The sequence below is a fragment of the Plectropomus leopardus genome, chromosome 5 (genome assembly GCF_008729295.1).
Source record: "Plectropomus leopardus isolate mb chromosome 5, YSFRI_Pleo_2.0, whole genome shotgun sequence".
NCBI lineage: Eukaryota > Metazoa > Chordata > Actinopteri > Perciformes > Serranidae > Plectropomus > Plectropomus leopardus.
Window position 1 is genome coordinate 3,577,366 of NC_056467.1, and position 27,372 is coordinate 3,604,737.

At 39.2% G+C, this 27,372-nt stretch overlaps 1 protein-coding gene across 1 annotated transcript in view; it reads left to right on the plus strand.

Moving 5' to 3' along the window:
- LOC121942779 (unconventional myosin-Ic-like) overlaps positions 1-27,372 on the plus strand; it is a 77,224-nt gene that overhangs the window by 18,660 nt on the left and 31,192 nt on the right.

A 27,372-nucleotide genomic window follows, 5' to 3' on the forward strand; every position in this document is an offset into this window, starting at 1 on the left:
TAAATTATCGAATCAACTGCAGTTAGAATAAAGTTAATTAATGAAAAAGCGTGCGTGTTACACTCAACTAACACCAGGGAAGGCGGTCTGCAATACATGCAAGAAAGTATCAGTATGGGAGGAACTTTTACTTTGTAAAACTTCAGGGGGGTATTTTTATTTCTCCTTTTTTTAATTTAAATTTTCACTTGACTTAATGAAAAACAGTTGCAGGAAAGTCGGTGTATATAATGTGGAAAGTTTCAGTTTTGATCAAAGATTTGCTGAAGGCGTTTAAACAAAGTTTTGTGTTGGAGTTTGTTATATAAATCATAAATCTGGACAGAAATATTTTCATTTTTATTGCAAATGCATATCGGTTCCAAATATCGGTTATCGGTCTCATTAAGTGCTAATAATCGGTATCGGCCCTGAAAAAACAATATTGGTCGACCCTTATTTTATATATCACACATGGAAGAAGCGGTGATACCTTCAGTATATTTAGTGAGCAGTGACAACGACAAAGATAATACAAATATTAAAGAGTGTGAAGACACACGGTGCATGTAGATCCTTTATCAGCCCACTCTGCCTCTCACGTATATGCTGCGTTACCCTGCTGTGAAAACCATGTCACACGCTCTCAGGAGGTTAATGTTCACCTGTTTTGCAATCTTTTCCACTGCTGCAGTATCTAGTTTGGGCTGTAAAAGCACAACAGTGTCTGTGTTTTAATTTTAAGCGTCAAGTTTGAATGTGTCAAACTCTCCTATCTAAGGATTTTATACGTTTAAGGAGTTTAAGTCATAATTTCAATGTTAAAAGCTGTGATTTTGCAGTTTAATGGTGCATTGCTTTGGCAGGAAGTATGTCTACCAGTTTTCTCTCAGCTCTTGTTAACATGGATATTTAACTTCTCAATGTAATGTAGTTTGAAATATGTTTTTGTATGTTTTTGTACTTTCTGACTTTTTCCCAGTAATGTGGTTTATGAACAAATACCTGCAAAACCAATAACATTCCCATCAGCCTCAGCTGTACTTAGTGTTAATTATGCTCATCAGCTCAACTATTATTATGAACATGGTAAACATTAGCTGCTTAACACCAGCACGCTAGCACAATCATTGAGAGCATGGTAGCCTAAGTTTCTGAAGAACTGCTTTGTTGAAGAAGCTGTCGGTCGGCCGAGCTCAGACAGCGTAGATTGGGATTAGACGTCAGTATGTTAAAATCCCAGAGCATCGGTATCTCCCAGTTGTTTCCTTATGAATGTATTTTTATCCCAAACACAGCTGTCAGCGGCATACCTCCTTAACAAACGCAGATAATCAGAGCGCACTATCTAACATACCACAGCAGCCCTGCCCAGTCTAACTATGACAAGTGGTCGGATGGAGTTGTGTGTGTGTGTGTGTGTGTGTGTGTGTGTGTGTGTGTGTGTGAGAGACTTCTGCTGTTTTAAAGAGAGGGAGAGTTGGAACAACTGCTCTTTCAGATTGGTCTCCAGTGGGGTTTTAACTAAACTTCACATAGCACATTTTTTAAGCAATACCCACAAAAACGACCTTTAGGCTGCATATCAATAAGCCCATGTTACCTTGAATTTGTGAGGAAAACTTCATAGAAAACCCACAAACATTGGAGGCATCAAAGTAACACGGCATGACTAATCGATATACATATGGTCAGTTTGCGGGTGAAATATTCCTTTAAAGTCCACCTGAAATGAAACAGCTCTCTGCATCAATACACATCTGGTCTGTATATCACTTGTTTAGTGTTTTCCTTCGAGAAATGTCTATTTTTTATTTTTTGGTGTCATGATGATGCCCCGTAGGGTCACAATAATTTGATGAGTGTAAAAATTTGGGTATTTTTTGCATTTTATATTTTTTCTTTTTCGGGGAGTTTCATGATGGTGCCGCTTAGTGTCACATTACTTTGATGAAGTCATATTATTGTTAATCCGACTATTTTTGCATTTTATATTTTTCCTTTTTTGGGGGGTGGGGGTCATGCTGGTGCCATTTTTAATCCAACTATTTGTGCATGTGTTCTTACTCAGATTGTCACAGCTTTTTGGCTTCAAGTTCACAAGTGAATATCAATACCAGTTGCTGTGTGTCACATTTTACCTACAATAAACATATTATTGAGTCAATATATTTACTGTAAACAGTTGAGAGGGAAACGACCTCTGCTAGTCTCTACACGACATTTCACATAAATCTGTGTCCTACTGGACACAAATCATAGTCTTTGATTTTAAGAAATGCTACCAATCCCACAGGTGTGTGTGTGTGTGTGTATGTGTATGTGGCTGCTTTCGTCTCAAGCGTGTTCGTATTGTTTACGTTCAGTGGCATCCACACATGGTTCCCCTCCCCCGACACATGCAGTCACTCAGAGAATGCCTCTGTGTCTCTATGTTTGTCCCTCTGTCTCAAGAGACACTAGTCATGCCTGGCAGTGTGTAACATTTCTTCATTGTGATGGGGATGGCTGGAAGGATGGTGTGTGTTGTAAGGGTTGTGTAGCTGTCTGGTCACTGCTGTAACCACATGACCTGCAATTTTTTTTTTAAACTTTGTCCCACGATTTTCACCAAAAACTCTAATGTCATGATTAGATTATGCTGAAGTTTGCAAATGAGCGCAGTGAATGGGCGATCCTTATAGCATAGCGCAGTGAACATGTGTGTGTTTCAGAGCAGTTGTGTGTGTATATTTTCTATCCCAGCAGCCCCACCCTCGGTAATAAATCTCCGAGGGGATTCCAGAGATGTTGCAATGAACTGTGTGACCAAATTGCTGAGTTATCCACTTGTGTCGGGGAGACGGGCCGCGTTAAGTTACTTTCTCCACAGATTCCTCTCAGAGTTCAAGCAGTTCGCAGATAAATTCCCATCCGTTTGTCAGGGCTCATGTAGGTGGATGCTGACATGTCAGCAGCACTTTAATGAGAAACCGACGGCCTCCGAGGAACCATCTTTCCAAACTGTCACACTTCCTTTCAAATCTTTTCTTTCTCATTTTTTCTATTTTTCCATTGAGAAGTGTCCCAACCCCTCTCTCCTACCATATGAGTCCTTCTGTCCCAATGTGACAGCTGAGCATTTTATGTCTCTGCTGTGTGTGTGTGTGTGTGTGTGTGTGTGTGTGTGTGTGTGTTACGGGTCGACAGATTATCGGCCTGGCCAATTAATGGGGCCGATATTTGGTATTTTAAAGATTATCTGTGTTGGAATTTTATTGAAATGATAGCCAAAAAATAAAAATAAATAAATAAAAAGTGCAAAGAATGTGTCAGCGTGGTAGGACTAGGGTTGCAAAGTTCTGGGAATTTTCAAAGTTGGAAACTTTCCATGGGAATTAACAGGAATTTATGGCAATACACGGGAATAAACCTGGAATTTACAAAACTGAAGGTTGGCCCTTAACAGGAATTTTAAATATAGTTGGGGAAAATATATTTTAACATAATCTTGACTAAAACAACCAGATTTCATGCAGGCACACTTGAGAATATCTATGCTATTCCTCCATCACATGCACAGATGATTTCTAGAACCCTGTGTATGTGTGTGTGTGTGTGTGTGTGTGTGTGTGTTGAAACTAATGAAAAATGGCGAGGATGGAGGGAGGAGAGAGAAAAAATGTTCACACTCTTCTGGATGTTGTTTGTTTGTTCTGATCGTCTGGTTTTGTTTTGTCCAACGGCTCAGCTGTTATTAATATCTCATCAGCAAAGAGGAAGTGCTTGGGGTAAACAGGAAATTCTCTATTTAGAAATTTAGCAGCCTTTTCATGTTGTTATGATGCCAGACAATAACTGAGGACTGGGTGCTATCGATGGGCCCACATTTCTTACAGCGAGTCGGATCTGATGAAATACTTCCTTATTTACTTTGCGCAATCCAAACATTATTTACTGCAATTTTTGGTTGGTGGAGTAATGACATAAGGGACAGAAGACAGGAGGAACAGGAAGAGGCAAGGGACATGAAAATCCTGAATGGCTTTCTTTAAGAGTAGCTTCCCAAAATTTTAGTGTTAAGTTGCAGATTAGATATGTTTTTTTTTTGTGCTTTTTAAATAGCCTTTAGACTCTTGTGAGACAGTAAAATTGTATTAAAAACCACTTTATATCCCATTTTCATAGACTTGCTTCTATGTGATGTTGTCTATATATTATATATATATATATATATATATATATATATATATATTTTGTGTGTGTGTGTATATATATATATATATATTATTTTTTTTTCCCTTATATTATTATTTTTTTTTATCTTATTACATTTGTGTTTTTATTGGTTTTATTGCTTCCGTTGTGGTTGTCTTTGGTCTATTTATTAGTATTATTATTTTAATTTTATCTTAACTCTACCCTAGTTTAGTCTCTTGTGGTCATTAGGGCTTTTTGGCTTTCCGTAGTTGTATCGTCATCTATGTCTCCCATTTCTGCTTTGCTTTGTTTGCACTTTGCCACTCTGTCTGGCCAATTGTTGGAGCTGATATTTGGCATTTTGCTGATTATCTGTATCAGCATTTCATTTTAATGATCGCCAATAAAATTAATTAATTAAAAAGTGCAAAGGAAGTGTCAGCGTGGATCAACTTTTACTTTGTAAAACCTCAGGGAGATATTTTTATTAATTAATTCGTTATTTAAATTATTACTTGACTTTCTGTATATGATGTTGAAAGTTTCAGTTTTGATTAAACATTTGCTGAAGGCGTTTAAACAGTGTTTTGTATTAGAGTTTGTTATATTTGAAATTCTAAACACTGACAGACAAGATGTGCATTTTTATTGCAAATGCATGTCAGTTCCAAATATCGGTTATCAGTCTGATTAACTACTAATAATCGGTATCAGCCCTGAAAAACCAATATCAGTCGACCCCTAATGTAAAGCATTTTAGCAGTGTTGGCAGTTTCTTCAGTCAGGCTGAAGACAGGACAGGACAATATCCAGTTTTCAGTAAAGTGCATTTTTTTGGAGGATCAGAAATAAGTGGAAATTAAAGACTTTTTTTTGGTAATCAGCATTGGTATTAAGTCTATTGTGCTGCTCTCTAACACGAGCTGTGCTGAGCTTTGTTTTAACCTACAGCCAAAGCTCGTCTCCATATAAGGCCTGCTGGGTATAAATAAGACGGAGAGGCTCTCTGTCCATAGGGGAGGAGAAGACAGGAGAGATGTGGAAGGAAGAGAAGAAGACAATTTAAAGAAACAGAAAAGTAGTGAAGGAGGAGAGAGAGACGAGCCGGATAGGTATGCGCTGTAGGTAGGAACGGGAGGGAATGGGGGTTGGAGAGGTTGAATATTCCTGATGTTTTGAGTTCCTTCTCAGCAAGTCACCACCTGCCCTGCTGACTGGAAGAGCCTGTGGGAGAGGCGAGTGTTTGTCTGCTTTTGATTTCTGTATTAGAGCCAGTCATTAAAGACTTTCTGTCAGTTCCCACTTTCTGCAAAGGGGTTAGTCAGTGGTTTAGACTTGAGTTTAAAGGTCAGATTAGAACAGACATTAAGAAAGTAATGAATGCAAGGTCAACTAATAGAAAGTGATTAACTAAATGGTAAATAAGCAAACATGCTGTGCAGCTTGGTGTGACAGTTTAGTAAAGACAGGTAAAACATGACACGTCTGTATTTAAATTTTTTTATACTTAACATGTTTGCATACTATTTTCATTCAGATTTTCAATTTGCAATAAACCAAAATATATATCCAAAGACATAATTAACCAACATATCTGCCAAATAAATAAATACATAAATCAAGGAATGAATAAATAAAAAAAAAAGTGAAAAAGAAGAAAATAAATAATAAAATAGAAATACATAAATAAGTAAATTGGAGAGATGCAGACTGTAGCTGGATGACACAATAAAGAAAAATAAAGAAAAATAATTCTCCATATATTTTGTATGTATTGTAATCTCCAGCTTATTTATTTAGTCTTGTAGGCTCAGGAGGAGTATTTAGGGGAGTAGTTGGATTAAAGCCTGTTCTCCTGTGGTGGGGGATGCAGTTTTAGCAGTCCTATGTGGGACTTGGACTAGCCAAACATTAAAAATACCAAATATCGTCCCCGATAATCAGCCAGGCCGATGATCTGTTGACCCCTAATATAGAACCAGGAGCATCCATCTTCTGTGTTTGACGTGTGAAACTTGTTGGCCTGTCGCAGAGCTTGTATCATGTTGACATCACCAGCTGTAAAAGTCTAAAATAGGGTGTTAATTTCGAGCAGTGTTTCGTGGTCGGAGCTTTATATCACAGGTTATAATCAGCCCTCAGAGTCCATACATGAGCCGGCCTCCATTTATCCTCACAGAAATCTTCTCTGAGAGATTCAACCGCCTACTCAACTCAGCCTAGGATTATGGCTTTATAGAAGACGCTAGACACTTTAGGAAATGCCTGCATGACCAAAGCGCTGCCACGGTGGAAAGTTGGTGTGCATGTATGTGCGGGACAGGGAGTGTCTCCATATTTGGAGTGTATGTGTGTAGGAACTGAAGAAAAAAAAATAGCCCAGTTTCCCTTATTAACTTAATTTCAAGCCTGCTGCTTTAGTTTTTTTTCTCCTGGTCTCACATCTCTTCACAGTGGAAACATCTCACTCTGCTACGGTCTGGTTCACACACTCACACACACACACACACTTTGTGGTGATTCACCCAGAGCAGCGAGAGGGGAGAGAGAGAGACAGTTTGACCGGCCCCCGGGAACCCCCTTGTGTCAATTCATAAGCTGACAGCCGGATTTTTTTGTCAGAAAACACCCGTACCCACGCTCACATTTATTCATTTAATTCCTCCTTACTGTGACACTTTCACCATCTGTCATCAGCTTCCTGTCTCCCATCCTCTTTCTTGATACTTCTCTTTCTTCGTATCTCTCTCTCCTCTTCTGTCCTCTCGTCTCTGTTCCCCGACTCTTGTTTGCCGCCCACATGGCTTACATTCTTTCGCTCTGACATCACAGCCGCCCGGCTCTGCCATCTATTTTTTTCTCTCTTCATTTTCTTGGTCTAATCTTTGGTCCTTTACCTCATTTGCCAGTCCTGGATTGATCCCTCCCTTCCCTCTGGACATTTAATCTCTTTAAATATTAGCAAGGAAGCACCCAGGTTATTTAGACAGGACTAAAGTGATATCACACAGAAATGTCAGAGTGTAAAAAAGTGACGGGAAGGAATAGCTATAGGTTTTAAAGATGTGAATAAACAATATGTGTTGCTTTGTAAAAACTAATATATAATACAAAAAGAAAGCTGGCAGTTTTTGAAAATATATGGGGGAGCATCAAGGACCTTTTGAAACAAAATGTTGATAAAGAGCAATAAAACTATGAAGTGTTGTAATAAACCTCTAGAATTTCTGTACTTTGTAATTGCTGTAACAACATCTGTTTTCACCTCTGCTTTATTGTGATTTTTCAGTTACTGTTTTTTGTTTTTTTTTCTGTGTTTTGTTCTGTTTTTGGTCAACATTTTCATTTTACGGTATACCATATTTGCAACATTAACATTAGGGCGTTAGAGAAATACAGTGTTTGATATAAAATCTAAAAATAGTAATCATTGTGTATTTATCATCATTAACCTTTCATATATTCAAGGACATTTGAAGAAGCAAAACTTTTCAGATGCTTTTCCCCTCAGCTTCCTGTGCACAAGGGGCAGGGACAGTCCATCAGGCTAATTTCTTTTTTGTGTGTCTTATTACTATTATTCATCAAACCACCAAAGCGTGCTGTTGCTTTTTCAGTGCGGTAAGAAAAAATCCATACTGACACAGCCCTGTGTAATATCTGTTATTACTGAAAACCCCAATGAAGATATTGTTAAAAATGGGACAGGAGAGTGAGAGGTAAAGTGTGTGAGAAAGGGAAAGGTGAAGGCAGGAGATGGTGATGGAAAGGCAGTCTGGTTAATGTCAGCAGCATCTTGTTTGCATGAGAGTGTTTGGGTTGGTCGGGGTTACAAGCAGATTTACAGTGACTTTGAACTGGCGTTTAATGGTTCAAAGGGGCACTTTGTATTTTCTCTATTCTTTGATTTGTTGCCAGTGGCTTATGGTTTGATCCATCTCTGGCTTTTTTCTCACGGCTCACATTGACAGTTGTATTCCACAGCAAAGACAGGCCAAAAGTTCACGCAATATTTATTGTTAAGGCTATTGTGATGACTTTTATTAGTACCGATTACATGTTTGTTGTTGAAGAACCTGTGGAGTGTCAGGAAGAAAGCCGGGCCGGCTGGAAAGTAACAATAAGCAGAAACGTCCAGGGAAAGACATGCAGGGAGGAGATGACAGATTAGAGTTATAGTGCACATGCATGGTGACCCAAATGCTTTGTAATGCTTAGAGAGATGCACAGGACTGACAACCAGATTGCAAATCATTTATCTCACTTTTATCTTCACTTTTGAATGCTCCTTTCATTGTGTTTTGGATGTTAGTGTTGAGTGGATGTGATTTATTAATTTTTTTTTAACAGGACCAGAATCCCAAATTTTACCTCTTGACTCAGCTGCCACTCCCAAGTGGGACATAATTACACTGTTTCCAAAAAGCAAACGAGCGTCCAACTATCACGTTGCATGTGTAACATCGGAGCTTTCTGTTGACATTGATTACATTAATCCAATCACTGGTGCAGTTTTAGTTTTCTCGAGAGACTCCGCCATGTCTTTACTCAACACCCCAAAAACACAGAAACTTTCCCGTAAACAAACACAGCATTTGCTGCTCTGGCCCTCCAATCTCGACTAAAATTTGATTTCCTTTATCTCGCCGAGCTTGGCCCAAAGCCTGTTGGACACAAGTGGCTTCGTTAGTCCGTTTAGAAACAAACATAATGTCATGTTCATCATAATGTCACACTGCTTATTATTAATGCAACACAAGTTGGATTTAGCACCGTGCTGCTGTCTGCGCAGGTTGCTGATGTAGGCTACTTTTTTAATTTGCCAGAACGTGTTATCATAACAGAAGCCGCTTCAGCCAGTTAGCATAAAATCTAATTATTTTAAGGTCATACACCAAACTAGACCGGACTGGCAAAACCAGAAATCAGCCCAACTCTCTTGCATTTAATTATGTTTTGGCATCCAGACCCCTAAACCTTTGACAGGGTTGTAGATTAATGGACAATATCTCATCACATTACATCAAGTTATGTGATCAGCCAAAATTCCCCTAAATAGTGGTGTTTTTTTTAAAAAATACAAATAGAAGTATCTCTTCTTCTTTTTCTTCTTCTTCTTTTTAGATATCTATAACTCAGCTTTAAGGAGCAGACATGTGGCTCTTGGTTGAAAGCCAGCCATAGTGTAATTCAGCCTCTTGGGACTGAGGTTTATGATGACGTGTAAAACCAATTTTGATGATATTTTAACACAGACGGGTGGAGTCATTATATGGACTGAACTGTCAGTGTTCTTACAGAGGACATTACTTTAGACGAGAGTTTTTACTGATTAGTTTCAAACACTGGACCAAATGTAAACATCATGTTTTTTAATTTATTTTATTTTCCCGTCTTGTCTCTACTACAGATTTGCTATTTTGCCATCATTGTTCCATCCCAGGCTGATTCTCCTGGCGCACAAAATGATTGCTGTATGATGGTGCTGTATGGCAAAAAGGGCTGGTCCCATGTTGTGTGACTGATGTCATAGCTTAGTATATATCGCCTTTACGCCTGGGATTCGTCAGTCTGATGAAACCTGTACGACATGGGCTGAGAGTGAACCCTATTACCTTGCGTTAAAGGGTGTGCACAAAATGATGCAACAGTGCAGCACTGATAGAGTTCTCAAAAGCTTATAAGCCATTAGAGTTATGGCTAACTCCAGGCTTTCACTGATTTAGGATTTTGAAAGCTGATACTTGTGCAGATTTCTGTTTGAGGTTAATTGTAGCAGATAGTTTATTTTATGATATTCATCATCTTAAACTTAGAACGAGGTACTATAACTCATAACTAAAATCCAGTGAAAAGTGTTTTCTGAATTATGTTTACCATCAGTGTTTTTTATTAATATCCAGCTGGCTTTGACTGAATATATGTAACAAATAGAGGAAATGTTATAATGAAATTGAAAAATAAACTATAATGTAGATCAGTCATGTTGTCACCAGTATCCAATCTGCTTAATAAGGTCAGTATCTATGCCACGAATGATTGGGTGTTTCGGGTCACTGCATCGCTAATGTCCACGAAAGACCAATAAACAACACCATGGCCTAATGCACAAATAGAAAACGATGGTTTCTTAGCAAGTGAACGGCCGTGACTCTGTTGTATTTATAGATATCGTTAGGGTCATTGTTAGTTGAATGGAGAAAGAACATACTTATCTAGCAATGGTATATTACCCCGTGCACATGTTGAAAGGTCCTCTGTATTCTGTCAGAACAGTGTGCTGTCATGACACGTATTTATTAAGCAATATTTGGTGCACGAGTCATTAGTGAAAACACAGTTTGACCAACTGAACTGAACCTGTTCAGGCCTCTGCGATAGTGTTAGGCTTGATGTTGTTGCATGTTGCATTGCTCCACAGGGCAGTCCGCCATGTGTGGCAGCAGTTGTCTTTTGTTTACATGGAGCAGCTGCTATAGACGTCACTTTTAGTTGCATTGTAATTAATTCCTCCCCAAGTAATGAATGAATGATCCAAAGACAACATAGCATGGCGTTTGGGGGGGAAGATCACACATTCTTTAGCTGCACTGATTAAAAAGCTGCAAGCAAGAGGAGACACTATTGCCAACCCATGCCAGTGCAGTATGATCGTACAGTTTGGTATTAGCCTCTAATAAATATGGCAGATTAGTGTGGCATGATGTTAAATGACGACACGTTCCCAAGAGTTATTTCTGGACTGTATGGGCAATGGAGGGTGAGTGGAAAATTGCTATATATATATATCCAACATAACTCTGAACAAACTTTGCTGGAGAGGAAGTGAGGCAGGAAAGAAGAATTTAAGGGGAGGGGGTCAGAGGAGAGAAAGAGAAAGAGAGGGAGAGAGCAGGAGGGGAAAGTCAAGTTCCCATTTCTGATTTCCCACAGAGTCGAGGTCACATGCGATTCCCTGAAAGTGGTCAGTGGGATTTAAGCTTTTTTTTTTCTTCCCTCAATCTAAACAACATGATGTTTAATTTGGTGTTTTTCCCCAAAGTGGTCTGTGTGTATGTGAAGTGTGCTTGTACTTGCTACATAGTGTGGACGGAAACACTTTTTTTAACCAAGTGAGGACATTTTTGCAAATGAAGGACTTTTTGGACGGTTCTCACTTCTTCAAAGGCCTGTTTTAGGGTTAAGACTTGGTTTTAAGGTTCAGGTTACAATGAGGTTATGGTTAGTGGTTGAGTTGGGGTTAGGCATTTAGTTGAAACGGTTAAATTAGGGTAAACGGTCAGGGTCCTCACTAAGATGGAAATTCAAGATTGAGTGTATGTGCATGCGTGTGTGCAAATGACAAAATCAATATAGCCAGTGCTTTAAATAGGATTTTTGGCTTATTTTAATGACCACACATGAACCCCCACACACAGTGTTTGGTAAACCATGTAATCATTAACCCTTTAGTGACGTCAGACCTGGACATTATAACTGCGGTCTTCCTATGTAAATGACGTAACAAATTTGAGGCACCTGCGTTGGTAAAACATTTTTTATGGCATCAGATCCTGTATTTAAAAAGCTCCTCAGCTGGCCAAATGGCAGATAGAGTAAAACAATGTTTGTATTGTTTCCATGCCTTTATGCCCCCGTGGTGCTTTTATTATGTCATATCATTTATAGCCTCAGAGCTATAAAAGACAGATTGAATATGCTGTATTGTAGCCTCCGCAAGTGTGTAGGCAGGCAAGGCTGTGAGGCAGTATGTGTGAGGAGAAGACAAATGCTGTTGCTGGTACCAGTGGATCATTATTCTGGTAATAATTTACTTATCTGTGTAATGTATTCATTTATTTTTTGCCTCATTGTTGTTTTTTTTAAATTGGGTTCTGATATGTAATGTACACTTAGAGTTAACTTTGGATGGAAATGGGATAAGAAAAGTGGATAAGATAGGGTTAAAGTCTGACAGCTGAATGAGATACTGGTGGTCAGATACAGCCGCTCCTTCCTCCAACTCGGCACAAATATGCTGCCTCAGCATGAGCCTGCAGAAACACACACACACACACACACACACTCAGGCACACACACCTTTCTGCAGGCCTGCACTCTTGCCAAAAGTCAGTTTTAGCCGAAAAGATTAGCACGTATGAATAATTGGATGAATCTAGTGTATTTGTTGGGTGTTTAACAGCTGCAGCCCTCTATCTACTCGCGTATCTTTGCCTGTTTCCTGCCGTCTGCCCCGTGTATTCTTGCACAGGGGTGAGAGAGCGTCGCACACAGAGCGGGAGAGAGAGCGTCTGGAAAACATTACTCAGATTCCTGCAGCAGGGGCTCTGATTATACTGGCAATGAAGAGAAAGAGAGAGAAAGGAGTTGAGTGGGTAGGCATCAAACGAGGTGTACAAAGTTTAACCTGTGACACAGACACTGCTAGGTCCAGTACAGAGTGTGTGTTTTCTCTTGGCTGCCCTGAGCGTGCATGGACATGGAGTTATTTTCAGGCATTTTGATGTCTGCCTCAGCAAGAAAACCCTTATGGCTCCTTCTTGAGTTTCATGTATATAGGGGGTGACCAGTAGAGGGCGGTGTGGAAGAGAAAGTGTGTATGCCCTGGTTTTCCCAGGGTGTGTTCTCCTACATTGTCCCCACAGTACTCTGTGATAAGAAATGGAAATTACACCTCCTCTCTGTGTATTTATAGTTAACCTTTTTGCTGCTATCATGGTCCACTTTTAATAATTCTTCACACCCTAGTGGTTTGTGCTGAAGAGTGTAAGAGTAAATGAAAACCTTTTGCTCAGTTTGCCAATCGCTGTTTCATAAAGAACCTTTGTGCTGACTGAAAGAGCCATGAAGGAGGATTTTTTTCTTGGTTTGAGTGGAGGAGCTAGAGGGAAACATGATTAGGAAGCATGAACAGAGTGACCTTGACTAAGACTTTACCTGAGCTCTGAGCGGACTGAGCGAAATAGAGACGATGAAGCAGATGATGGCAGATCAAATACCCGAAACGAGAATGTAAACCCATGCCTTGTCTCTCTTTTTATCTGCTTTCATAAATTCTGTCATCTACTTTTTCTGTTCCTCCTCATTTCCAACTTTTCTCTACTCTTCCACTAGCTCCTCTCCCATTTTTTATTATTCTATCATGAAAAAAGACTTACTGGACATTAAGGTGTGCTCAAGCCAGAATTATGTCAGTCAAATCAAATTTGGCTGCTTAATACAAATGTTCAGCTATTTGTACTTTTTTATCCGCATTAAGTTTGAGACGTTTGGTGCAGTTTGTACTTTGAAGTCAGATTTTCGAGTTCCCAGTTAGAAATTTCAACTAGAATGCCAACCTGAAGTCGGATGTAAAATGGGCAAAAATATTTTCAGACACTAGATATCAAACAAAAGCCAGAGACTATAATGTATGTTGTATGCTGTGAGCTGTTAATTCAGCTTTTTGTAAAGCATGAGGCAGAAGATAATGTTCTCTTTTAGTCTGATCGGGTAAAGTCTCTTCCTGCGGACAGCTGCCTTACCCTGAGTCTGCAGCTACCTCTGCTGGAGTGCAGAAGCTGGTAATGCTTAGTCTGGGCACCGAAATGTCACGTAAAGTACGCTGCACACTGACTGCTCGACTTCATGAATCTCGGTTGACTGTCTTCTTGTTATTTAAATGTCAGATTTTCAGTGGGAAACTCTGCACAGTTCTCTCTTTTTTAGTTGTATGTTGCCGGAAGATTAAGGTAGTGAAAAAGTGACCTATAGAGATATGGAATACACAGCAGCAAGCGCCATGTCTTTGGGTTTATGGGCCTATTCTCTTAGATCAGCAGGAAGAAGGGAGTCATCCTAATGAGGCCCATAAAAGCAGGCTTTCCTGCTGCTGCTTTGCTCTTTGAAGCCTCTTCCACCGTAGACGAGTGCCCTACTTTGTCCGGCATCAGGAACCCTTGACATCTTTTTCAACAACCTTTCAACCTATGAAAAATATGCTCTTAGTGATACTGAACTTGGACATCCATTTCTTATACTGTTGCCAATGTTTGGCATTGCTTGCACACTTCTGACAAATTTTACTGCAAGTTTTCTTGAAGAAGGGATATACCAGCTTTTTCACGCAGGATGGCACACTGTTTGGTGCATTTTACGCAATTTTCAGTCTTTATTTTTTGATAATTTTGGCTGGCAAGATTGTGTATTTTTTGTTTAATCTTGTAGGAGCTGATCTTGAAATTACAATATATTTAAAATATACTGTGTAAACAAAATTTTTACATTCAAACTTTTGAGTGGAAAAAAATGCACCATTCAAACCCATTCAAACTGCAATAAAAATCATCAAAGCATAAAGACATGCATATTATTTCTGGGTGTCATGCTGGGCTTTTGCCGTGGGATTTGTCAGTTTTACCATTTTCCACCTGACCCTTTTTTGTTTTTTGTTTTTGTTTTTTTTTTTTACCAAATTTGGCATATGGAGAAAATCATGCTATTTCCACTAAACACACTGTCATAATCAGTGTTGCTGCAAATCACTGACATATCCCAGGCTGATAATTTTACCCAAAAATCTACTTTGCATGTAGTATATTAAAAATAAATCCTTTTTTGTGTTTTTGTTTTTTTCAACAAAAAGACATTGTGGCATCATGACTGAAGCCTGGCATTCAAAGGGTTAAAATTCTGAAATTTAATGGATATTTGATATTTATAATTAGGATTGATGCTGGTTAAAAAAAATAACTCAATAAAAGTAAAAACATAATATTAGTGTATAATATTTTTTTAAAGCTTGAGCTGTGTGTAATATTTAAGCGTGTCCTAAGGGTTAAAGGAATAGTCCAACATTTTGGCTTTTTTTTTTCCTGAGAGTTATATGAGGAGATGCGTGAGATTGGTTTCGGGTGCATTTCCCAAAATGTTTAACCAAATTGAAATGGCATTCTCACCTCAACCAAAAACTAAAGTAAGCAACACTCAGTAAAATGCTTTTCCAACAGGTGATTTCGAGACTCTGGCTTCAAACGAATCACCAGCAGTTCAGACTATCCCTCATTAATGTCTGCATATTAGTCCGGCAGCTGTAGTGGAAACCTGTCTTCCTCTTTGTTCTCAGCAACACACGCCCAGTGCCTGTTAGATGTCAGTTGTTATTAGTGTTAACAAGCAGATGCATTAGACTGCTGAGGCCTTTGATCTGCAGTCAGTGTGTATGTGTGTGCGCAGCACCGGTCTGGACTAATTACACTCCCTGTAATGATATCGGACTAATGATGATAAGTCCTTGTGCATGCATGCGTGCATCATTGTATACATGTATGTGTGAGCTGGATGCAGCTGCATTTATGACAGCGGGGCTGGTTTCTGCTCCAGCTTGTAAATTGCAGAGTGTGAAGAGGGGAGGGAGGGAGCGTGTTTTGGCGCAGATAGATGATTAAATATTGGCTCGTGAATTTACTACTTCAGAGTTTCCCTTTTTCACTCAAACACGCCTGAATGCACACACACTCTTCACCTCTTTAGGACACATTTTTCCTTTCTCATCCTTTTTTTTTCTCTCCAGGGGAGGTTAGGGCCAGATGTGTGTGTGTGTGTATGATATAAGATGTGCTAACTCTCATATACCCTCCCCTCTTTTAAGAGCAGATAGAGAGAATGGAGGAAAAATTGGAAGAAATGTGGTAAGTTTCTGAACATAAATGCTTGTTGGATAGAGGAGAGGGCGACAGGGAAAAAAAAGCAAAGAGAGAGAGAGGGAAGGAGGGGGGTTATGTGTCACCCAACACAGGGACTATTTCCTCTGGAGGGAGGGAGGGAGGGAAAAGAAAAGTGGGTGAACGAGTGGCGAGCAAGAGAGTGAGGTGTGTGTCAGGCGTGTGTGAGCAGCAGTAAGAGGAGAAGCTATGGCAGCTGGCTCTCAGGACGAAGGGGAGAGCTTCTAAAAACAAACTCTCGGCTAAATAGTGGTCGTGACGCAGCGCTGGAGGCCACATTCTTATAGCTGGACTATCGACGCGGTGGGAACGAGGGAAAAAAAACAAAAACCCGTCCAAATCGCTGGAGAGCAGGGCAGGAGCCATGAAGTACAGACCTTTGGTAAGACCCCGGAAAAACACGTTTTTGTTGCAGAAAAATCAGAAGAGCCAAATCTGGACACCTTTTAACGGTTTACCTTCAGCCAAAGAATACACATGCAGGTTTGGTTAAAGAGGGTGGAAGTGTGTGTGAGACGGTCAGGCTCTGATGTGGGGGTTTATTGGAGTGGAAGTGGGAGTTTATAGGAGCTGCTTTTATTTGTAATAAGTACCTGCAGTGGTTTTTGAATCGTGTAACAACCTTGATGGCGTGCTCTTGAACTTCAAGGACGCAGGTGAGAGAGAGCGAGGCAGGTGAAGCTAAAGCTGTGACGGGTTTGTCTTTTAAATTTTAAATCCCTCTCCTCCTTCATCTCAGCATCCTTCCTCACCTCGTCTCTGTATTTGTCATGTTGATGTCACAGCTATTTGAATTTGAATCTGTTTGATATCTGAGAAGGTGTGTCCTCATCGCCGTGTGTGTGTGTGTGTGTGTGTGTGTGTGTGTGTGTGTGCCGCCCCGGGGCGAGGCAATCACATGGTGGTGTTGTGTGGCCGGGCAGCATTCTTTGGCTCTCGCTGAGAGTAACAGCGAGGACGTTAATGAGAAAAGTGTGTTGCTGTATCAGTGATGATTGAGTGTGTGTGACTTTTAAAACTTTCTTTTTGGTGCTGCACGTTTTTTCTCTTGCTTGAACCCCTAAAGTTTAACATGTATAGAAATATTTAGCCTCACGTTCTGGCAGATGTGTATGCATCCATAAGAGTTTGGTAAATTTTTACGAGCTTCCTTCCCTGCTCCTACAGCAGTGTGTGTGTGTGTGTGTGTGTGTGTGTGTGTGTGAGGGCGACTGACAGATTTGTCAGGGCAGAACTATGCACACACTCTCCTGACACAGTTGTCATTACTGCCTGCAGGGCATCTGACTTCAGTTCAATAGGTAGTTTATGTTGTCTCGCTGTCTTCAGGCTGTCCACTCCCGTCTCTTTCTCGACTGTCAAGTCAAAGTCGCGATGAAGTTTGACAAGTGAAAAGCTTCCGAAAGGCTTCGTGAACGAGCTCATTGTACCTGGAATACAAAGCTAATGAGTTGAAAACCTCCGAGCTGTTTCTTCATGTCGTATCGTCGGGGTCGGGTGAGTTAGTGTTGCTAAATTCTTGCGTCTGACTGATTGACCTGTAAATGTCTCATAAAAGTGATTAATGTGTGATTTGAGGTTTAAAGTAAGAGAGTTGCTCAACAGTGAAGGAGTGATGTCAGTTTTTAGTCGAATGCTAACATATAGTTGAATTAAATCACTCATACAATTGTAGTTGTGGCTTTTTGCATGCTTGTATGAAAGTGTTTTAATACTTTTAGGTGTGTGTATATAATATTTTGGATATTACCGCAATTTGTGCATTTAAATTCAACTACTTTTTACTTCAACAGTTGATTCTGGCACAGTATGGCACCACTTTAGTTGTAAACAAAGTTACATTTGTCACTTTTACTTTATTATTGGTCGTAATAAAAGAAAAAGGCGATTCATAAGGAACTTGTCCTTTCACTGACAGAGTTCAAAGTCCAGGGTAAGAGAGGCACAGCAGGAGCTGGTAAAATGGTGTATTGACTTGCTCAGGAACACTTCATCATGTTGGGTCCTTGGTGAAGTAATGACCAAATATGACATTTATAGAGTTCGACCAGCTGCTGGTTATGTTGTTTTGACCCACATGTCTGCAGGTAGCTGCTTCTTTTCTGCAGCCTGCGGGACACTCAGCTAGCTCGTCCCACCTGTCTGACTGCTCTGCAGTCTCTTGGGATTGAAATGAACATGCTCACTGCCAAGCCTGAAGGGGCGTTTCCATGGTAATCGTAATCAAAATAAGCTTGGATCCTGTACAGGTGTGGAATGAGAAATCTGCTTTTATTTCACCTGCACCTCACCTGGCAATATAGGACTGTTTACACCCGGTATTTACACAGGAGGACAGCCAAGTCATCATCGCTCACACCTGCGTCTGTCCCGCCGCTGGAGAGGACCACTTGTGTTCAGATTGCCTACATCGCTTTTGCAAGACGGTCAAAGGGCCACGTGCGCAGTTATTACATCACGCTAGATGCACGCAGGTCACATTAGTGGTTGTGTCGGAGCAGGTGGAGATTTCGCTTTCATTAGAAGTCAACACACGTAGGTTCACAATAATTAACAGATAATAATTTGCCAGCATTAGCGCTTTCGCCAAAACCACCATCGTGTCCTGCAGTGATGACGTAGTCCTCATCGGGGATGTGGTATTCAGTGTTGCCAGATGTACGACAGTTATCGTATTTGCACGATAATTTTACCCTCCGTACGATCAATTATTCCAAAATTGTCGTAATGTACGATAATTTGACCAATGCGACACGTACGATAAGCACTTAGTTTAGTTCACACGTCTCATTTTAACTCATTTCCTGGCTCCTACATCTGTGTTTACGCATCACTTCTCACATGATCTCCTAACAGCCAATCACGTCAATCAGCATGCTGGGAAAAAAAGCCTGACGTCGGCTGTGGGCCGAGTCATGTAGACTGAGAAACCGCTTCTCTCTGAGGCAGTGGGCATGGCTGGATTTGTAGATGTGTCAAAAAGTTGTTTAAATACGTGTCAACTGAAGTAATCAGTCTAATCTATTCATTCTTGTGATTGTGACTGGCGTACGATATTTTTTCTCAAAATACGATAATTTTGAGCCTCTGGTACGACAGTTTTACATGTCCAGTCTGGCAACACTGGTGGTATTCTGGATGTTACTGTTTTTCTTTCTACCAGGTCAAAGAGGTCGTGTTTAACCCCAGATTTCCACCGCTTGTATGTTTGTTGCGTTTCGGCTCCGCTGCGGTTTTGCAGCACTGTCGGATCAGCTGGAGTGGCGAGATGTTGAGTTCCCGCCGTAATTACAGAATCACGCACATTATACCAGCACAGAAGAAGAAGAAATAACTCCATTCACTCCCATAACTCCCAATAAGTTGTTTCACGCCATTTCCTCTCTGTGGTTGTCCCTTTAAAAAGGATGTGTGGTGTCAGTAGTGACCTCTGAAAACCTCTGACCTGTGGACTTCAGGCCTGGATCTGCTCAGTGTGACGCTTTGTTGACGTAGTTAAGTGAAAAACGATCAGACGTAAACACAGAGTGTTTTATTTTGGAAATTATCTGGATATTTCAGTGTTGTGTCGCTGTCTGATGTCCTGTCTGCTCTGTGTAAATTTGGCTAAATTTATGCAAAGTGATCCGGCGTCCTACAAAAATAGGACGCTTGTGTATCTGATCTGCAAGCGTCCAGACTGCTGGAGCTGAGACGGAGTCAGTGGAAGTTAACACATAGACTAGAGTGTTATTTGCTCCGTCTGCCGTGACGGATCGGCGCCGGACTGCACACGGATCTGGTTTAAATTAGGGGTCAATGGTCAATCAGGGCACATAAGGTGGGACTTGCCAAGAAAAGATGTGGGATCACATTAGTATTTACACTACAAAATATATATGTGGTTTAGTGCGTCTCAGACCGATTCGCCAAGTTGAATGAGTGATCAGATGTCACTACGTTTCGGTATTCGCTCACACTTGTATTTTGTGCTTATCACTTGTGATTGGATCACTCAAAACGCATATTAATTAAGTGTATATGTGTGTATTTTACTGCCCTCAAATCACAAAGCCAGACTTTGACTGATGGAGCACCGTCAGCTCTTGCATGACTTCTGATGTCACACTTGGCGTCGTGATGATCTCACTTCATTTTCACAAGGACGACATTCATGTCTGAAAAATAAATGTTAGGCGTTTAGTATTTCTCAGCTTCATGCCCCTTTTCTTTTTACCAGCTAGTGCAGAACAGATGAGAGCGGAGGAGAAGTCAGTGCCAGACAACTGATTCATGGTGGAAAAAATGCAGAAAAAGGGCAAAACATTTTGAGAGGAGCTAACCATTTATTCATCAGAACCACACGTCTCACTTATTTGGTTGTCATTATAAAAGTTTCATAAATCATCTGAAACAAGTCAAAAAAAGATGATTGGAAGCGTTTTTTTTCTCTAACAGGACTGACTGCTGCAAACCTCCTTTTGCATATTTAACCTGCATCTTTTACATGTGCAAACATTTCAGTGCGGTTGCTTAACCTGATTTGTTTCTTCAGTATTTGAATCCTGTGCAGTCTTAAAAAGAAATACTATAGTAAAGATACTATATTAAGGCCTGCTGTATGTGTGTTTGCATTAATACAAAGTGGACAATAACTAGATGTCCATCTGATGTCATTAATGAGAAACTTTGTATCAGTTCTTATTTAGTTTATGTCGATTAATGTGATTCTTAAAAGGAAGCTCTAAGTTTGCACCAAATGAGGGTGTGGAGTTTAATAAAATTTGGGGATTTAAGAAGCAGAGAAGGTGTAATGAAAGATGTTTTTGTGATGTGTTTTGGGAAAAGCAGAATCTGGTGTTCTTGGAGTTTGACCCATGTTAGGATCATTACTGCAGCTTCTCCTGTTTCAATTTTGATTTTTGATTTAATTTTGTGAGTCCCTTAACTAGAAATACTCCTTTATTTTTCAAAAATCTAAATAAGTAAATGGATAGCTACCATAGACCTGCAACATTAATTTGTCTTTGTTTCCAGTTAGTTTGGGTAATGACTTCAAACTTATTTTTAAACTGGATTTTATATCAAATGGCACAAAATAGAGAAAAATGTCCAAATTTCCCAGAGTCCAAGATGAATTTGTCAAATTATTTGTTTTCTATGCAACAGTCCAAATATTTTATGCTTATAAAATCACTATCTATCAGAGTTGTTTTGGATACATCAATCATTCAAACAACAAATCTAAATTATTTTAAATGTTAAAAAAAAGCAAATCTGTTTAACTTTTACATTGCATACAGGCGAACATAGAAAGACAAGAATATTCACTGCAGTCGAATATATGTGCAAACGTGGAGTTGAGCAACACGCCTCTTTTTAACCTCTTCAACACAAACAAGCCAGTAAAGTGGAAACACCTTTAAACTTCCAGCCTGGTTACTGTGGTTTGAGACGGCCGTTACGTCCTCTCATTCTCATCATTATCCATCCCGAGCACCGTACGGCGCGCTGAAAGCAGCAGGTTAGATGGGCTTTACATAAACACTGACATCTGAGCTCTGTGAGCGCGCCCGGGGCGACGTAAAGGTCAAGCTGCTTTTGTTCACAGGCTGGCTGGATGATCGAATCCCTCTGCTTTCTGCCTCTTTCTCAGCTTAGCGTAGATGTGTCACTTGTTTAGTGTGTCCTTTCAGAGAGGAGGGAGGGACCAAAGAGGAGCACATAAGAAACATAAAATGAAGAATTGGTACTAAAAAATAAAGTGAGATTCAATAAATAGTGATTAAAATAGGTGGTGAGTAATACTGGTGCTATAAATATATAGTACTTTGGATCAGTTCCTGCTTTAGCAATTTAATTAGAAAAATATACTGTCATGTTTAGATATTCTCTGATCTGATAGTTCCTTATTGAAGTCTTCATTCATAGAAGAAAAATAGGTATTTCAGCAAAAATCCTCAAATGTTATACATGAAAAAACACTTTTTATTGATATCTGAAGTCAGATATTGTTTTGGCAGTAGTATAAAATCTTTCACAGCCACACTCGCAGCTCTGCGAGGCTTTATGTAGTCCGCTTTAAGCTTCATGTTAACGTCAGCATGTTAAAATGCTCACAGTGAGAGTTCAGACATACAGTGTTTAGCACGTATAACTTCCACCTGACGATCACTTAATGTCAAAAATATATACGATATACTCGGCTGATACCAGCCGTAATCAGTCTTTATCTTTATCTCTCATATGATTGACCCGTATGGATTGTTTTTTGTTTTTTTTTTTTGCATTTTCTGCACTTTTCATTCTTCATTTTTTGATAATTTTGGCTGTGTTAATGCATACAGCATAACTTTTGGCAAGATTGTGTATTTTTGTTGAATCTTTGAATTCCCAGCTCAGTTCTTACAATAAGTCTAAAATACACGGTGTAAACAACATTTTTTCATTGATAATGTTAAGTGCAAAAAAAAAAAAAAAATACAAATCTTTTTAGTCTGTAGTTTATTGAATTTGTTTTTTTTTTTTAATTTGTTTTTTTTTAATCTAAAAACATAATGGCATCATGTAAAAAAAAAACTGGCCTGTAAAGGGTTAAAATTCTAAAAAATTAGAGAATATTTGATATTTACAATTAGGACTGATGTTGATTTAAAAAATGAACTCAATGAAAGCAGAAAATCATATTAATGTATAATTTTTTTTAAAGCTTGGAGCGATACGAGTGTGCGTAATATGAAAGCGGGCTCTAAAGATTTATGTGACGCTTTTTGTTTGTTTACATACGCTTCAGTACCGAAACTCACACAGCCGTGGAGCAAACAGTTGCACCTCTTCAGGTCTCCTCCTGCTCATTGCGGCCTTGTTTGCTGCACAGGATTTGGAAAACATGACGACATGTTAGGAACCGGGTAGGCACGTACTTGGCGTCTTCCTGAGAACGGGTGGAGGTCCGGTGTGCGGCACTATGAGGAGGAAAGCCAAACAGTGAAAGCGGCATTGGGAAACAATGAAGTAATGGAGAGAGAGGGAGAGAGACCGACACCAGGGAAAGTGAGACAGAGAGAACGTATAGAGGAGGAAGAGGAGGGGAGAGGTGAGGAAATAAGGCTCTGGTTTCTATCCTCCCCGGCGCCATAATATTTAAAGGATTTCGTAATAAACTGTGACATCTCAATGTAAATGTATGTCACTGCTACTCCTAAAAGGGGTTGAACCTGTTCCCAGATGATGAATTCCTTTACGTTTTGTCTAAACACCTGCTGTCTCGTAATTCTTTCCCAGGAAACATCGTCTGCTACACAGGAAGTTGCACGTTTCCAGCTGCATCGCTCAAAAAAAAAAGCAGCAAAAGCTAAAATAGCTGAATAGATAAGTACAAAAATCGCCAGGAGAAAAAAAAAAACAGGTCTAAACTCTGGCAGGTGAGAAGTGCAGCGAGTGCTAACAAGGAGTGTTAGTCACACACACACACACACACACATACACACACACACACACAGCTGCAGTTTCTTTGCTTTCTGTAGAGATGTGTGAAACAATAGGTCACCACAGCTCACGGCGTCCAGGGGGGAGAGGAACATATGTGCTGTTGGAAACGTGAACTCACATGCGTGTATTAATACATGGAGAATTATTAATCTTTGAATCAATATCGCATCGATTCAGTGCATTTACATAAGCTGTTTGCTTCTCTCTTTCTCTTCCCTTAAAGTTTTCAGTCCTGGTTGATTTAGCAGCACTTGTGGTTTCCGTGGTAACAGTAGGTGTGGTTTAACACCACAGCAAACACCTTGACAATAGAAGCCGCCCAGAGTTTGAGTAGTTTGTGAATCTGCAGCAGTAGAAGTAAAATTACCAGTAATACTGTTAACATAATAACACGCTGCTTAATAAGCTCAGATAAAACAATATAAATTCAGCACTCTGCACGTTACTGAACTCAATATTTGACATTTTACATGTAATCATGCCATGCTTTGAGATTTTCTTAGTGATAGTTTTTTAAATTGTTTTATGTTATTATGTGCTGTCCAGTGCAGATGTTGATGTCTTTTGTCCCTTAGAGGCAATAAAGGTTTTATTCATTCATGCACGGGGCCTCATTCACCAATATCTTCCTTGGCTTTTTCTGAAATTTGTTCTTAAGAAAAAAAAAATCTCCAGATTCATGCCCTGTTCTTAAACCGCAGAATTGTTTGCACTTTTATTCTTATAATGATGAAATTATTGACCTCGTAAGCTGAAAGCATGTGCATGAGAACTGGTAAATTCACTGCAAGTCTCCATTAAAGGGCATACGAGTGCAGGGCCGCGTGCACACAGGTGTTAAAAATAAAAGTTAAGAGAATGAAGTCAAACATCCCCCACAACAAGTTTGAAGAGAACCGAAAACGTGACAGATGATGTGATAGATGGCTCAGTTCCCTTTAAGATTAACATTAACATACCTGAAAAACATAATGCTTTTTGCAAAATAATCAAAATAATTATCAAAATGATGTAAAGTATACAAATATCATTGCAGTATAAATCCTATAATATTATTTAACTGAAAAATTTGGAAAAAATACTAGAATTTTTTCCGCACAAACATGTGGCTCTTGAGTGTGCGTAGATTATTTTATTTTGTTATCTTTAAAAACTGTGTAAGTGGGTTTTAAAAAGACATTTCTTCTTGGGAATGGTTGGTGAATTAGGCCCACTGTGGATCTTTGTTTGGTGGAGGAAATTTGAATCCAGAGCGGGAATGGCGGACCCCGCCACTAACAATGAAATTTATAGAGAGGAAACTTCCTAATACTAACACACTGAGTCACTCATGCTGAAAAAAGGCAGACAAAATAGTGTCAGAAATGGGGTTTTATTTGGTGAAAGGATTCATTTAAATACTAACATTAATCTTTGAGTACATCGTTGTCCACACCCACCACTTTTGTCAGTGTGTCCGCTTCCTTTTCTCGAAACTTGCCGCTCTTGTTAATGTGGGTGTGGTGTGTTAAAGCAGCATTTATGTGCTTCATGAGCAAACGGCATGCATCAGTGAAGCCTGCACGGTTGAATGTGTATTAAAAAACACATTACATACACACACATTACTTTTTTTCAGTCTTTCGGGAGTTGTGTATTCCACGGCCTTTTAAAAACCTTCTCTTTTAAAGAGATTTAATCAAATTGTCCACATTTCGGGTTTGTGCTGTTGTGTCCTCGTGAGGACGCGTGCACACCAACACATGAGCTCAGGAGAGGAAGTAAAAGTGGGCGCAGATGAAAGCTGAAGTCGTCTTCAGATCATAAAGTTGAGAGGTGAGATAGCTCCCTCCCTCTGTGCCAGGCCGCTCTCCTCTGTGGAAGGCAGTAAAGATAAAGTGCAGGAGTGGTTCACATAATTAAAGAGCATAAACGTAACAGGCTGTGCGAGCTAATTTATTGTGTTCGCTGGTGAGTTATGGTGAAGCAGAGTTCTGTTTTTATGCACCAAGAAAAGCAGCACAAAACCCATTTCTGTGCTCTTTCTTTTAATTTATTCCACCTTCTGTTTTTCTGTTTTAATGCTTTTCATGTGCTTTTACGGTTTTGACTATTGTTGTTTATTCATTCCTTTTACATTTATATTTCTTTTATTTGTTTTTCACCTGTGCCTCTCTGAAACTTGTTTCCAGAGCTGTGGTATCCATGTGCTGAATAATGTTTTATTTAATTTTAATTTTAATTTTAATTTTAATTTTGATTTTAATTTTAATTTTAATTTTAATTTATTTAATTAAATTTTATATTTCATTTTTATTTTTATAAATTTATATTTCTATATAAACCGGACTGGAATATTATTATTATTATTATTATTATTACCTGCTGTGGTATCAGTTTTAGCTCCTGTAGGTGGACTTACAGATACAAACCAAAGTCCTCACCAGAGGATCAAACATATTCACGCACACTTTGTGTCAAATCAGATCAAGATGTTTGTGTGTGTGTGTGTGTGACAGGCAATGCAGTGATTTAATGGGCTCGGTGTTGTGTTGTTGAGGCGCTGCTGTGTGGAATTTCGGGGAGTATCGTTAAGTTTCCAGTCCGGTTTAAATTCAGGTCTGGAATCACGACCTGGCATCCATCATCTCCTCTCTCCTCACTCTTTTTTTTCGTACGCCTCTCTCCTCCGTGTTTTTCCCCGCGGTCTCACCCAGTGCTAATTAATATGTTCTCTCGTCTCTTTCTCGTCTTTGTCGTCTCCTGAGAGATGGAGAATACTGTACTGCTGAGTGCAACAACAACACCTGCTGTACTTTGTGTCCCCGCCTGTACTCTGAGCACAACTTTAGTTTCTGTCCAGCTGTTAAACATGGATGTGGCTGACATTCGCAATCTAATGCGTAAAACTCAGGCCTCTATTTTTGAGAACGGCTTCCTGGGCAAACGTTTCGATGATCTTAAAGATGTAAGTGTTACATTTAACTTCACCTCAAAATTCGTGCTGTGTATTTTCAGACATTTGCACCGATGGTGGGGCGCTCTGGTCAAAGTGATACATTTCCACCCACATCTGGGTTTGGCTCAGTTTTTTAGGTGATAATAAGATCACTTCAAGGCTTTTTTAAAGAAAACTTTGGCTGCAGTACAAACATCAAATCTGAATGTGAGTTTTTAGACTTCAAACGGAGGTTTTTGGCGTTGGTCTGAATGTTCGTCATTGTTCGGTTGAAAGCTTCCGGGACTTTCTGCCCTAAAAGATGTGATGGGAGCTTATGAGACAGGAAGGACTCAATGATGTGAGAACCAGTGTTTTTTTAGCACAAACTTTGATTCAAGGATGAAAAACTAACTAACATTGAATTCATGAATCTAAAAAAAGGTCTTAATTGGTATTAAAATGTCTTAAATCAATATTTCAAAAGTTTTAAAAATGCAAAGGGGACATGGGACATGGGAATTTATGATTTGCTTAAAATAATTGATAAATAAAAATAATAATTTACAGACTGCTTCTGGCATTAACGTCACCATAAACTCGGGGATGGGGAGAATTTTTCCCAAATATTTATTGCAATGAAAAAATATAAGTAATATTATCAATTAATGTTAATGTTAATGTTTTTTGTTTTTCTTTTAGTTTTGTAAAATTGGTCTTAAATTTCATCCCAAAACCAAACATCTGAAGACACTAACTTTGGAACTATTATGGGCCCTTTTTTGTCTTTTTTTAAATGTTTTAGACTAAATAATCAGTTAATATAGAATATAATCTGCATAATCTGATGATGAAAATAGTCAATAGTTGCAGCCCTACATACATTTAAGGGATAGTTTAACCCCAAATCTAAACTATTTGTTTTTCCTCTTACTTGTGGTTAGTTATAATAACTATATACCAAAAAATATTTTATAAAATTATTATAAATTTTTAGCATTTTTCCCCAACACATTACTTGCTTTTGTGTAATTTTTATTTATTTATTTAGGCAAATTTTCAGGTATTTTTTTGTTATTTTTCACAGATTTCTTGCTAACCTCTGGGTCATTTTTCCTTTTGCTG